The sequence below is a fragment of the Tursiops truncatus genome, chromosome X (assembly GCF_011762595.2).
Source record: "Tursiops truncatus isolate mTurTru1 chromosome X, mTurTru1.mat.Y, whole genome shotgun sequence".
Taxonomy (NCBI): Eukaryota; Metazoa; Chordata; class Mammalia; order Artiodactyla; family Delphinidae; genus Tursiops; species Tursiops truncatus.
In genome coordinates, this window is record NC_047055.1 from 102,996,906 (window position 1) to 103,010,163 (window position 13,258).

The 13,258-nt window shown below is 40.6% G+C and overlaps 1 pseudogene; it reads left to right on the forward strand.

The window, feature by feature from the left end:
- The first annotated feature begins 7,082 nt into the window (after window positions 1-7,082).
- On the forward strand, window positions 7,083-8,377 carry LOC101328697 (5-azacytidine-induced protein 2 pseudogene; annotated as a pseudogene).
- The last annotated feature ends 4,881 nt before the right edge of the window (window positions 8,378-13,258 follow it).

Genomic DNA, 13,258 nt, shown 5'->3' on the forward strand with positions numbered 1-13,258 from the left:
AGCGGCCATGGCTCACGGGCCCAGCCGCTCCGCGGCATGTGGGATCTTCCTGGACCGGGGCACGAACCCGTGTCCCCTGCATCGGCAGGTGGACTCTCAACCACTGCGCCACCAGGGAAGCCATGGTGGTGTAATTTTGATTGCTTAGCCAAATCCCCAAACCACCAAGAGCAGGCATGATAAAAACTGATAGTCAAGTTTTGAGCACAGGGCGGGTAGTCTGATAGAAGAAACCAGGGTTTCTGATGAGTACTGAGTGGCCATACCAGCACTGGACTGGTTGATGAGAAGTCATTATACCATACTTTGGGACTTTACCTGAGAGTGATACAACCTTCTTTTCAAATTTAAGCTACTGTTAGTTTGGGTTTTCAGTCTCTTGAAGCTTTAACTAATTCTAATAAAATGCCTTTTCTTGGGTAATATTTCTGAGTGCTTACTATGTTCCATGAACCATATTAAAAGGTTCACATAAGTTATCTCATTCAATTAACTCAACAACTGTACTAGGGTTCTCCAGAGAAACAGAACCAACAGGAGATAGACAGATACAGATATAGATATATAGATAAAAAGATATCCACTATAACAATGGCTCATGTGATTTTGGAAGCTGAGAATTTCCAGACTCCGGAGAGCCCAAGATATAGTTCCAGTCCAAGTCCAGTAGCACGAGAAGCAAGAGAGCCAAGGGTGTAAGTTCTAGTCCAGGTCTGAGTTCGAAGGCAGGAGAAGACTGATGTCCCAGTTTAGAGACCACCTGCCAGAAAGAGCAAATTCTCCCTTACTCAGCCTTCTTGTTCTATTCAGGCCTTCCATGGATTGGATAGGGCCCAGCTATATTGGAGAAGGCAATCTGCTTTACTCAGTCTACTGATTCAAATGTTAATCTCATCCAGAAACACCCTCACAGAGACACTCAGAACAATGTTTACATCTGGGTACCCTGTGGCCCAGTCAGTCTGACACAAAATTAACCATCACAACAACAGTAATGAAGTAAGTACTGAGACACAGACAGGTTACCAAATGTGTGATTAAGTCACACAGGAAGTTTAACACCAGAACACACAATTTGCATTATACTTTATACTACTGCCTGTCCACCTATATATGAGTCTTACTTATCTTTGTGTTGCTCATAATATCTAAGAGTACTCTCTGCACATAGCTCTTCACTCGTATACCATTATATACCCTAAAATACTGACTTGGATTAATCAGACCAAATAAAGCATTCAGAGGCTTCTGATCTAAGGACACAATTTTTTTTTGCATTCATTCAAGATGAGTCCTGAATAAGCTTTCAATTCTCTTGGTTTTAGCAAAGTGAATTTTCAGTACAGAATGAGATGTAAGTTTGTGGAAACTACTGAAAACATATCTTGACAGTAAGTTTTTGCATTTCAGTAGTTGATCTTTATGATGGAAACAAATAAACAAATATACAACAAAGCTTATACAGAAAACCATTGCAAAGGAACTCAATCATTCCCATATGTAGTATTTTCTAAAGTTTTTTTTTCCCTTTCTCAATGAATGTGAATTTAGGGCAAAAACCAAAAGTGATCTGTTAACGGAATCAAAATTGCTAAATGTCAACTTCTTTTCCAAAAGAGGTCCTTGAAAACCTTCCCATTTCTAATCATTTGTTTCCTCATTATCATAGGTGGGAAAAAATGATGGCATAACTCCTAATAACCAGAGGTGGATGTGTATCATATTAGTAAGGTGGTACAAAAATAAATTTGAAGTACAGGTTTTCCCTTAGTTAAATACAAAAATATTCCTTCACCGTTTTGACAAATAGTTACTGAGTACTTACATATGCCAGGTACCACTCTAGGATCTGGAATTTATGACCACAAGTACACGTTTGTTGGAAGAGACAGACAATAAACAGATAAAGGAAAAGTACATTACAGAATGTCAGGTAGAGATAAGCATTATGGAGAAACATGGAGCAGAGTAAAAGAGAGTGAAGAGTGGGTGAAGATGTGGCATTTGGGCAGAGAACTGAACAAAGTGAGGGGACAGTCAGGCCTACATATAGAGGAAGTATGTTCTAGATAGATGGGAACAGGCCCTGAGGCAGGCTGCCAGTATGGCTGGCGCGCCTTGAGTGAGGGGATGATCCCTAGGCAATGAGGTGAGTAAGTTGGCCAGGATTCAGTGCTCTAGAATGAGAACTATGCATGGAATACAGTGCACATGTATATGCATCAAATTAGAGAAAAAAGCGGAGTAGAACATTCGGTGCTAAACTTTTTTGGTGCTAAACTTTTGGTGATAATACTAATCTAAGATGGTGAATGGAATAATTGTTACACTAGCTATCTCATTTCTGCTGAGTTTTCCAAATATGGCTTTGGGAATTCTGGTAGGTAGCTTACATGGCTCCCAATGGCTCCCTGCCTCCTGGTATTCACACTTTTGTGTAATCTTCTCCTCTTGAGTGCAGACTGACCTTAGGGACATGATTCTAACAAGCAGAATATGGCAAAAGTGATGAAATGTTTCCGCAGTTAGGTTCCGAGACTGTGACTTGTGTCTTGCTAGCATGCCCTCCTCTTGCTGGCACTCTCTTCTCCTTTCACTTGCTTGCTCTGATGAAACCAGCTGCCATATTGTGAAATGCACTTATAGAGAGGCCCATGTGGCAAGGAACCAAGGGAGACCTCTAGCCTACAGCTTACGAGAAACTGAGACCTAAGTTCAGGAGTCCATCAGAAACTGAATCCTGCTACCAACCACGTGAGTGAAATAGGAAGCAGCTCCTTTCCAATCGGTGCCTTGAGGTGACTTTAGCCTCATGGGAAACCCAGAGCTAGAGGACCCAGGTAAAACATGCCTGGATTCCTGTCCCATAAAAACTATGAGATAATAAATGTTTTTTAAGCCACTAATTTTTGAGACACTTTATTATGCAGTAATATATAATATAGGGCTGCAGTTCGGTTTCTATATTGAGCACTCGGGGGAGGAAGTTTTTCCTGCAGGTTTAGCATTCCTGTGTGTGTTATAGAGATGGGAGAGGGTATTAAAGATCCTTTAGTGAGAAAAGTATTTGCTACTTAGAGTTCAAGCTTATTCAGTTTTCCCAATAGGGAGAGATATGAAAGTAATGATACTTGCTTTGTCCTCTGTCCCCACCCGCTTACACATGTTTCTATTAAAACATTTCATGCCCAAGGCCCTGGGGCTTACAAATTATAAGAGGGGGCTTAAGAACATCCCTCCAAATATATGTACATTTATTTTTGTTTTTTTTTTGTTTGTTTGTTTGTTTTTTGCGGTACGCGGGCCTCTCACTGTTGTGGCCTCTCCCGTTGTGGAGCACAGGCTCCGGACGTGCAGGCTCAGCGGCCATGGCTCACGGGCCCAGCCGCTCCGTGGCATGTGGGATCTTCCCGGACCGGGGCACGAACCCGTGTCCCCTGCATCGGCAGGCGGACTCTCAACCACTGTGCCACCAGGGAAGCCCATGTACATTTATTATAAATTACAAATATAAGTTTATATTATAAATTATAAATTGCATATATAGCTATGCTAATACGTTATATATAATGCAGTCACAAATTTAGATGTTACAAGCGGATGAGGTGGAAAATAAATATTACCTTGAAGAACACTGGCTTAGCTGACCCCTAATTCAATCCTTCAGTTCTCAGCTCAATAATTACTTCTCTGGAAGTTCTCCTTCTCCCAACCAGGTCAGATCCTCTTTCATAGACCTCTGATTGGTGCATGGGTGGTTCAGTGGTAGAATTCTCGCCTGCCATAGACCTCTGATTCCTTTTTGCTCTGAGCACTTATCTCAGCTTGTGATCATGATTATACATTAATTGCCATAGTTATTTCACTAATCTCTGTCTCCCCCACAAGATTAAAAATCCCATGGTTGCACGGAGCACCTGCACTTTTTCTCTCAAGTATATTCTTTTTTAAAAAATTAATTTATTTTATTTATTTATATTAGGCTGCGCTGGGTCTTCATTGCTGCGTGCAGGCTTTCTCTAGTTGTGGCGAGCGGGGGCTACTCTTCGTTGCGGTGCGCGGGCTTCTCACTGCGGTGGCTTCTCTTGTTGCTGAGCACGGGCTCTAGGCACGCGGGCTTCAGTAGCTGTGGCGCACGGGCTTAGTTGCTCCGCGGCATGTGGGATCTGCCAGACCAGGGCTCGAACCCGTGTCCCCTGCATTGGCAGGCAGATTCTTAACCACTGCACCACCAGGGAAGCCCTCTCAAGTATATTCTCAGAAAGGGACATAGTGCCTGGCATAGAACTAGAACTCAGTTTGTGGAATGAATGGAGAAACAAGTCTCATGACTCTCCTTTTTCCTTTCCCAGATCTGAGTCTCCAGCTGTCAAGTTGGGAGACCAAATCTTCCCATGAGAATTCTGATGACGCATTCAGTACATCTGGGCTCTTCTTCTGATCTCTTCTATCATTTCATGTTGACGGTTCAGACTATGAGCTTCCTCATGTTACCTCCACTGGAATCCTGGGTGTTGATGCTTTGTCTGAACTGGACTGTGAACCCCAATGTAAATGGGTCACAATGGATGTCATTCCCACTTCCTAAGCCAACTTCTCTTAGCCCCAATCTTGTTAGGTCTACCTTTTCATCCATTCTGACTCCATTTAGAAGTTTTCAGCATGCTATGTACAAAGTCACAGTGTTACACTACTTCACAGGGATCCCAGGAGAATTAAATGATAAAATATACATAAAAACACCTTAGAAACTGTAAAACATTATTCAAATATTTGTTCTTTTCTTTGTAGTGTACAGAGGTTTTCTTCCTTCAGAAGAAAATACAATAAAATGATTAGGAAATAAATTGTTGGAAGTTTAGCAATTCACTGCCATTAAAAATAACTGATCTGGGCTTCCCTGGTGGCGCAGTGGTTGAGAGTCCGCCTGCCGATGCAGGCGACACGGGTTCGTACCCCAGTCCGGGAGGATCCCGCGTCCGCGGAGCGGCTGGGCCCGTGAGCCATGGTCGCTGGGCCTGTGCGTCCGCAGCCCGCGCTCCGCAACGGGAGAGGCCACAGCAGTGAGGGGCCTGCGTACCGGGGGGGGGGGGGGGGCGGGCAGAAACTGATCAAGAAATAAGGCAGGGACTTCCCTGATGGCACAGTGGTTAAGACTCCGCCTGCCAATGCAGGGGACACAGGTTTGAGCCCTGGTCCAGGAAGATCCCACATGCCGTGGAGCAACTAAGCCCGTGAGGCACAACTAATGAGCCTGCGCTCTAAAGCCCGCAAGCCACAACTACTGAGCCTGCGTGCCTAGAGCCCGTGCTCCGCAACAAGAGAAGCCACTGCAGTGAGAAGCCCGCGCACTGCAATGAAGAGCAGCTCCTGCTCGCTGAAACCAGAGAAAGCCTGCGAGCAACAATGAAGACCCAACGCATCCAAAAAAAAAAAAGAACATTCCATTGTATGGATGTGCCACATTAAAAAAAATAAAAAGAGAAAAGAAATAAGGCAAATAGGTAGGCTTACTTATCCAAGCTATTCAGGGAAGAACTGATTTTTCTTCTGAGCCAGATGAAAGTAAACCAAAGTTTATTGATTCAGCTGTTGCTACTACACATCATCTGTTTGGCACGAATTAAGCATTGGCTGCTAACTACAGCACATGTAGCTCCAACTTCTTCAATGAAAGATACTAAGGTGAAGCCCAGATCTTCTGTTTCAAAACTGATTAGAAATTAAATCTAGAAACAAGTTTTGAATATAGTATACTAAGATGGAAGACTGCAATGCATAGGGTCTGAAGCAATAATTTTGAGAGTTTAGTGTGAATACGTTTCACTCAGAGATCTTGTTAAAACTCAGATTGTCGGGCCCTACCCCCAGAGGGTCTGATTCACTGGGCCTGTGAATCCTCATTTATAACAAGCTGTTATGTGATGTCAATGCTTGTCATCTGTGACACACACAGTGAGTAGCATAGATCTAATGAATAACTGTTTTATGGCTCAGTATGACAGATTCAGAATGGGCATCTTTATAACCCAATTTCAGTTCTGTGAATATATTCTTTCAAAAGATATATGTCCAAAAAGATATGTGAAATACTTCTACTTTATGATTATTTTCTATGTGGAATTAGCAGCACATGATCTACCTAAGCGAAAAATGAAATTAGTAACAATAGGTAATCTTTGGTTTTCTCCAGAAATTAGATATAATCTGGAGATAAAAATCATATCCTACTTCTTTGCCAGACAAAATCTTGAATGTGAGTGAAACGTAGGATTAAGTGAAGAATGTCACACCACTTCAAATTCTCAAGGTTGGAGTTTAGAATTAGATAACATGTAATCCAATTCCCTTCATTTCTAGACAGTGACGGGAATTGTGCCCACTGAAGGTGAATGATACAAGGTCATAAAGATAATGAAAGGCAAGGCCAAGATTGTAACCCAAGTCTTCTGGTTGGGAGCACAGTATGCTTTTCCATCCAATAATTTCCTTTCCTGCCGGAAAAGAGCAGGTTACGCATCTGGTTGGAACCTTTTCTTGGCCTCATCAATGGCAAAGATTACAGTAATTTACGAAAATCTTCTCTACCACTTTAGAAAACATTTTGGCAGTTCATCAAATGATCAAACACAGAGTTATCATGTGACCCAACAATTTTACTCCTATGTTTATATATATCCAAGAGAAACGAAAACCTATGTCCACACAAAAAGTTGTACATGAATGTTCATAGCAACATTATTCATAATGGCCAAAGGTGGAAACCCAAATGTCCATCAATAGTTGAATGGATAAACAATATGAAGTATATCCATACAATGAAATATTGTTCAGCAAAAGAAAGGAATGAACTGGCTCCCCCTGCGTGGCGCACGGCCCAGGGGGGCGCTGACAGAGCTGGGTAACTGACCTCCGGCGGCGGCTCGGCCCTCGGCCTTGGCTCGGCCCTCCTTCCAGGGCCTCCAGGGCCGCAGCCGACTGGCTGGCCTTGCCGGCCTTGATGCCGCCGAGGCGGGAGAAATGGCAGTCCCTCCGCAGCGTTCCCGGAGCGGCTGCCTTCGCCGGGGAAGCGGCGCTGTCTTCGAGGAAACCGGAAGCCCCCGGTGACCCGGTTTTTTTTGGGTCGGTTTCCAAACAGTGGGGAATTGAAACTCGGCGGCTCTGGGGGCGGCCCTAGGAGCCTGTGTGCGAGCTGTCATGGATGCACTGGTAGATGATGATATCTGCATTCTGAATCATGAAAAAGCCCATAGGAGAGATACAGTGACTCCAGTCTCAATGTATTCAGGAGATGAATCTGTTGCTTCACATTTTGCCCTTGTCACTGCATATGAAGACATCAAAAAACGACTTAAGGATTCAGAGAAAGAGAACTCTTTCTTTAAAAAAAGAATAAGATTTTAGGAAGAAAAGCTTATAGGAGCTCAAAGGGATGAAGAAACAAATTCTGTGGGAGGAGAACAAATAAATAAGGCCTACCAGGCATATCGAGAGGTTTGCATTGATAGAGTTAATCTGAAGAGCAAATTGGATAAAATGAATGAAGACAACTCTGAATCTTTGAAAGTACTGAATGAACAGCTACAATCTAAAGAAGTAGAACTCCTCCAGCAGAGGACAGAGATGGAAACTCGGCAGGTGATAAGAAATTTAAATCCACCTTCATCAAACCAGGAGGTGGAAAAGTTGAGCTGTGACCTGAAGATCCATGGTTTGGAATAAGAACTGGAACTGATGAGGAAAGAATGTAGAGATCTCAAAATAGAGCTAAAAGAATCCAAACAAACGGATCCATCTCAGGAAGACAGTCTGAAGAGCAGAGATCTCCAAAGACTAAGCATTTCAAGTGATAATATGCAAAGTGCACACTGGGAACTGAAGAGAGAAATCTCTAATTTACATCCGGTGACTCAAGTACAAGCTGAACTTAAGAAAGCTGAAAACCCCAGCTGCAATCAAGAAAGCCTGCACCCCAGCAGGATGCATGGGAGACCCTGGGAAAGACAGCACAAAACTGCACCTGACAAATTTTACCGCAACGTACAAAAGGCACGCCCCTCTCTCGCCAAGTGGCAAAACTCTTTGTCATGCCATGTCTTCCCATTTACCAGAAAATGTAAAGGTTTTATCAGAGAAAGCAGTTCTCCAGTCATGGACAGATCATGAGCGATCCATTCCTCACAACGGCACAAACTTTCAGGAACACAAATCTTATGGCAGAAATTCTCTGGAAGATAACTCTTGAGTATTCCCAAGCTCTCCTAAACCAAGTGAGACAACATTTGGGGAAACTAAAAATAAACCTTTCCCTTTATCCAACCTGTCACCACTGCATTACTTGGATCAACATAATCAGAACTGCCATTATAAAAATTAATTCTGAAGAGATTCATGAGCTTCTCATGAGGTTGCTGTGTCTCTCTCAGTGGTTTTCTTGGGAAATCATTAACAAACTGAAAGTAGATTTTGATTAAACTTTTACAGAGTTCTTCAGTATCTACATTTGCACATAATGTACCATATTACATAGTTGATTTTTCAGTATGAAACAACACCCTCCAGCTCAGAATCAGAATCAGAATCAGGTATGTGTTACTAATTAATAAATTAACAAATCTAAGGTGTTTCAGAAAAAAAAAGGAAATGAAATAGTGATACATGCTACAACATGAACAAGCTTTGAAAACACTATGTCAATGAAAGAAGTAAGTTGCAAAAGTTACCAGATACTATATGATTTCATTCATATGAAAGCCCAGAATAGGGAAATCTATAAAGACAGAAAGTAGATTAGTGGTTTTTTAGGGCTGGGTTGGTGAGGGACAGAGGAATAGGGGAATTATAGCTAAAAAATATGGGGTTTCTGGAGAAGGTTCAAGATGGTGGCATAGGAAGATCTTAAACACACCTCCTCCCATGGACACAACAAATCTACAACTACAAATAGAATAGTTCCCTTGGAAAAAGACCTAAAATTTGGATGAACAAATCCTCCACAAAAGAGGGTAAAAGGACAGCACTGAGATGGGTAGGAGAGGGAGAAATATGGGCTCCCAGGGAATAACCCACATCCCAGCTGTGGTGATCCACAATCAAAAGGGATCACAAGGTACAGATCTTTCCCCTGAGGAGCAAGGGATTCCAACTTCACATCAAGCACTCCAACCCCTAGATCCTGCACAGGAGAGACAAGTCACCTAAACATCAGGCTTTAAAAACCAACAGGCAAAATGCTCAGGAAAACGATAGAACTTCATGGAACAGAAGACCAACTCTTAAAGGGCTTGCATGCAGACTCACTTGGCCTGAAAACCATTGCAAAAACACCAGATTGAAAAGCTCATGGACCATAGGTGATGGGGACCCACTTACTAATATTGAAGCAACTGCTAGAGAGGCAAGAACCAGTTGAGATGCTCCCTGGGGACTGAGTCATTGGTGGGAGTCATTTATGCAACCTCAGCGTACCTTGCTAATACTGGCACTGGTGGGCACCATTTTGGAATTCTCTATCTAACCTGTTCGTGACAGTGGGCACACCCTGCTGAAAGCCCTGCCCATCCCTGCACCCCAGCTGGGCCTCATAGCTGACAAAGCTATAACCCTGCCCACCAGTGCCCCAGGGTAGCCACCACCAGGCCCTGCAGCCGGTCTGGGTGACAGCTCTGCCCTTTAGCACCCTGCAGCAGCTGTAGCCCTGCCACAAAAGGTCAAATACAGCCTACAGAGGGGACACGGCTTGAAAACCCGGCTCTGGTGGCCAGGTGGGATTGCACTTCTGAGCCCCACAGGACATCTCCTAAATAAGAACACTCCTTCAAGACTGGTAGACATAGCTGATCTACCTAATACAGAGAAAAAAAACACAGAGAATTAGACAAAATGAGGAGACAGAGGAATATGTTCTAATCAAAAGAACAAGACAAAATCTGAGAAAAAAATTAATCAAAACAGAGATAAACAATACACCTGATAAAGAATTCAAAGTAATGGTCATAAAGATGCTCACCAAACTCAGGAGGAGAATGGATGAACAGAGTGAACTTCAATGAAGAGATAGAAAATATAAGAAAGTAGTAAACAGAAGTTACAAACGAACTGAAGAATACACTAGAGGGGTTCAACAGCAGACTGGATGAGGTAGAAGAACAAATCAGCCAGCTGGAAGACAAAACAATGAAACTCACTCAGACAGGGCAGCCAAACAAACAAAGAGAATTTTAAAAAGTGAAGATACCTTAAGGGACCTTTGGGACAACATAAAGCAGAATAACATTCACATTATAGGGGTCCCAGAAGAAGAAGAGAGAAAAAGGGTCAAAAATATTTGAAGAAATAGTGACTGAAAACTTCCCTAATCTGGGGAAGGAAACAGAAATTCAGGTCGAGGAAGCCCCAAGTATTCCAAATAATATGAACACAAAGGGACATACAGCAAGACACATTATAAATAAAATGGTATATGTTAAGGATAAAGAGAAAATCCTAAAAGCAGCAAGAGAAAACAACTTGTAATATACAGGGAAAACCCCATAAGGCTATCAGCAGATTTTTGAGCATGAACTTTATAGGCCAGAAGGGAATGGCATGACATATTCTAAGTGCTTAAAAAAAAAACAAAAAACAAACAAAAAAAACTTCTAACGTAGAATTCTCTACCCAGCAAGGTTGTCATTCACAATTGAAGGAGATATAAAAAATTTCCCAGAAAAGTAAAAGCTAAAGGAGTTCATCATCACTAAACCAACTCTACAAGAAATATCAAAGGGACTTCTATAAGCTAAAAAGAAATGGTGCTAATTAATAAGAAAACATATGAAAGTAAAAATCTCACTGGAAGAGGTAAATATATAATAAAAGTAGTGGATAAATCACTTATAAAGCAAGCCTGATGGTTAAAAGAGAAAAGTAGTAAAAATAACTAAAAGTACAATAATTAGTTAAGGGATGCATAAAATAGAAAGATGCAAAATTTGTCAGCAAAAGTATAAAACATGGGGAGGGGGTAAAAAGATAAAGATTTGGAATGTGTTCAAATTTAAGTTGCTACCAACCTAATAGGATGTCATATGTGAATCTCACAGTAACCACAAGGAGAAAATTTAAATACACAAATTAAAATGAGAAGGGAATCTAAACATAACACTGAAGAAAACCAGCAAAACACAAAGGAAAAGAGAAAGAGAAATGAACAGAGAGGAACAATAACAGCCAGAAAACAATGAACAAAATGGCAATAAGTCCATACCTATTAATAATTACTTTAGATGTAAATGGACTAAATGCTCCAGTCAAAAGACACAGAGTGGCATAATGGATTAAAAAAAACAAGACCCTTCTATATGCTGACTACAAGGGACTCACTTCAGAGGAAAGGACACACACAGACTGAAAGTGAAGGGATGGAAAAAAGATATTCCATTCAAATGGAAATGAAAAGAAAGCTGGAGTAGCTTTACTCATATCAGACAAAATAGATTTCTAAACAAAGCCTGTAATAGAAGACAAAGAAGGGCATTACACTGTGATACAGGAATCAATCCAGTAAGAAGATGTAACATTTATAAATGTATATGCATGTAACAGAGGAGCATCAAGCTATATAAAGCAAATATTAATAGACTTAAAGGGAGAAACTGAAAGCAATACAACAATAATAGGGGACTTTAATACCCTAATTACATCAATGAAAAGAGCATCCAGAAAGAAAATAAATAAGGAAACAACAGACTTAAAATACACATTATATCAGATGAACTTAATAGATATATATGGAATATCCTATCCAAAAGCAGCAAAAACACATTGTTCTCAAGTGCACATAGAACATTCTCCACTATAGATCACATGTTAGGTGACAAAGCAAGTCTCAATAAATTCAAGAAGACTGAAATTATATCAAGCATCTTCTCTTACCACAGTGATATGAAACTAGAAATCAATCACAGGAAAACGTACAAAAACATGGAGGTTAAGCAACTGAACAACCAATGAGTCATTGAAGAAATCAAGGGAGAAATAAAAAAAAATACCTAGAGCCAAATGAAAACAGAAATACAACTCATCAAGATCTGTGGAATGCAACAAAAACAAATCTAAGAGGGAAGTTCGTAGCAATACAGGCCTTCCTCTAGAAACAAGAAAAATCCGCCCCCCCAGACAACTAACTTTACATCTAAAGGAACTAGAAAAAGAAGAACAAACAAAGCCCAAAATTAGTAGAAGGAAGGAAATAATAAAAATTAGGGCAGAAATAAATGAAGTAGAGACTGAAAAAAACAATAGAAAAGATTAATGAAACCAAGAGTTGGTTCTTTGAAAAGATAAACAAGATCAATAAACTTTCAGCTAGACTAACCAAGGAAAAAAGAGGATTCAAATAAATAAAATCAGAGATGAAAGAAGAAAAGTTACAGCTGATACCATAGAAATACAAAGGTTCATAAGAGACTACTATGAACAATTACATACCAACAAACTGGACAACCTAGAAGAAATGGATAAATTCCTAAAAACATACAATCATCCAAGACGAATAATGAAGAAATAAAAAATCCAAATAGATTAATTACTAGTAAGGAAATTTAAACAGTAATCAAGAATCTACCAACAAAAGCCCAGGGGCAGATGGTTTCACTGGTAAATTCTACAAAACATTCAAAGAAGATATAATACCTATACTTCTCAAACTCTTTCAAAAAACTGAAGAGGAGGAAAAACCTTTTAAACACATTTATGAAGCCAGCATTACCCTGATACCAAAATCAGATGAGAACAACACAAAAAAGAAAATTATAGGCCAATATTCTTGATGAACACAGATGCAAAAATCCTCAACAAATATTAGAAAATCAAATCCAACAAATACGTTAAAAGGATCATACAACACCATCAAGTGGGACTTATTCCAGGAATGCAAGAATGGTTCAACATCCACAAATAAATCAACAAGATACATCACATTAACAAAAGGAAGGATAGAAATCATATGATCATCTCAATGCATGCAGAAAAAGCATTTGATGAAATTCAACATCCATTTATGATAAAAAAACTCTCAAGAAAGTAGGTATAGAGGGAACATACCTGAACATAGTAAAGGCCATATATAACAAAACACCACACTCAACAGTAAACAGCTCAAAGATTTTCCTGTAAGATCAGGAACAAAACACTATTGCCACTTTTATTCAACATAGTACTGAAAGTCCTAGCCATGGCAATTAGGCAAGAAAAAAAAAAGGTACCCAAATTGGAA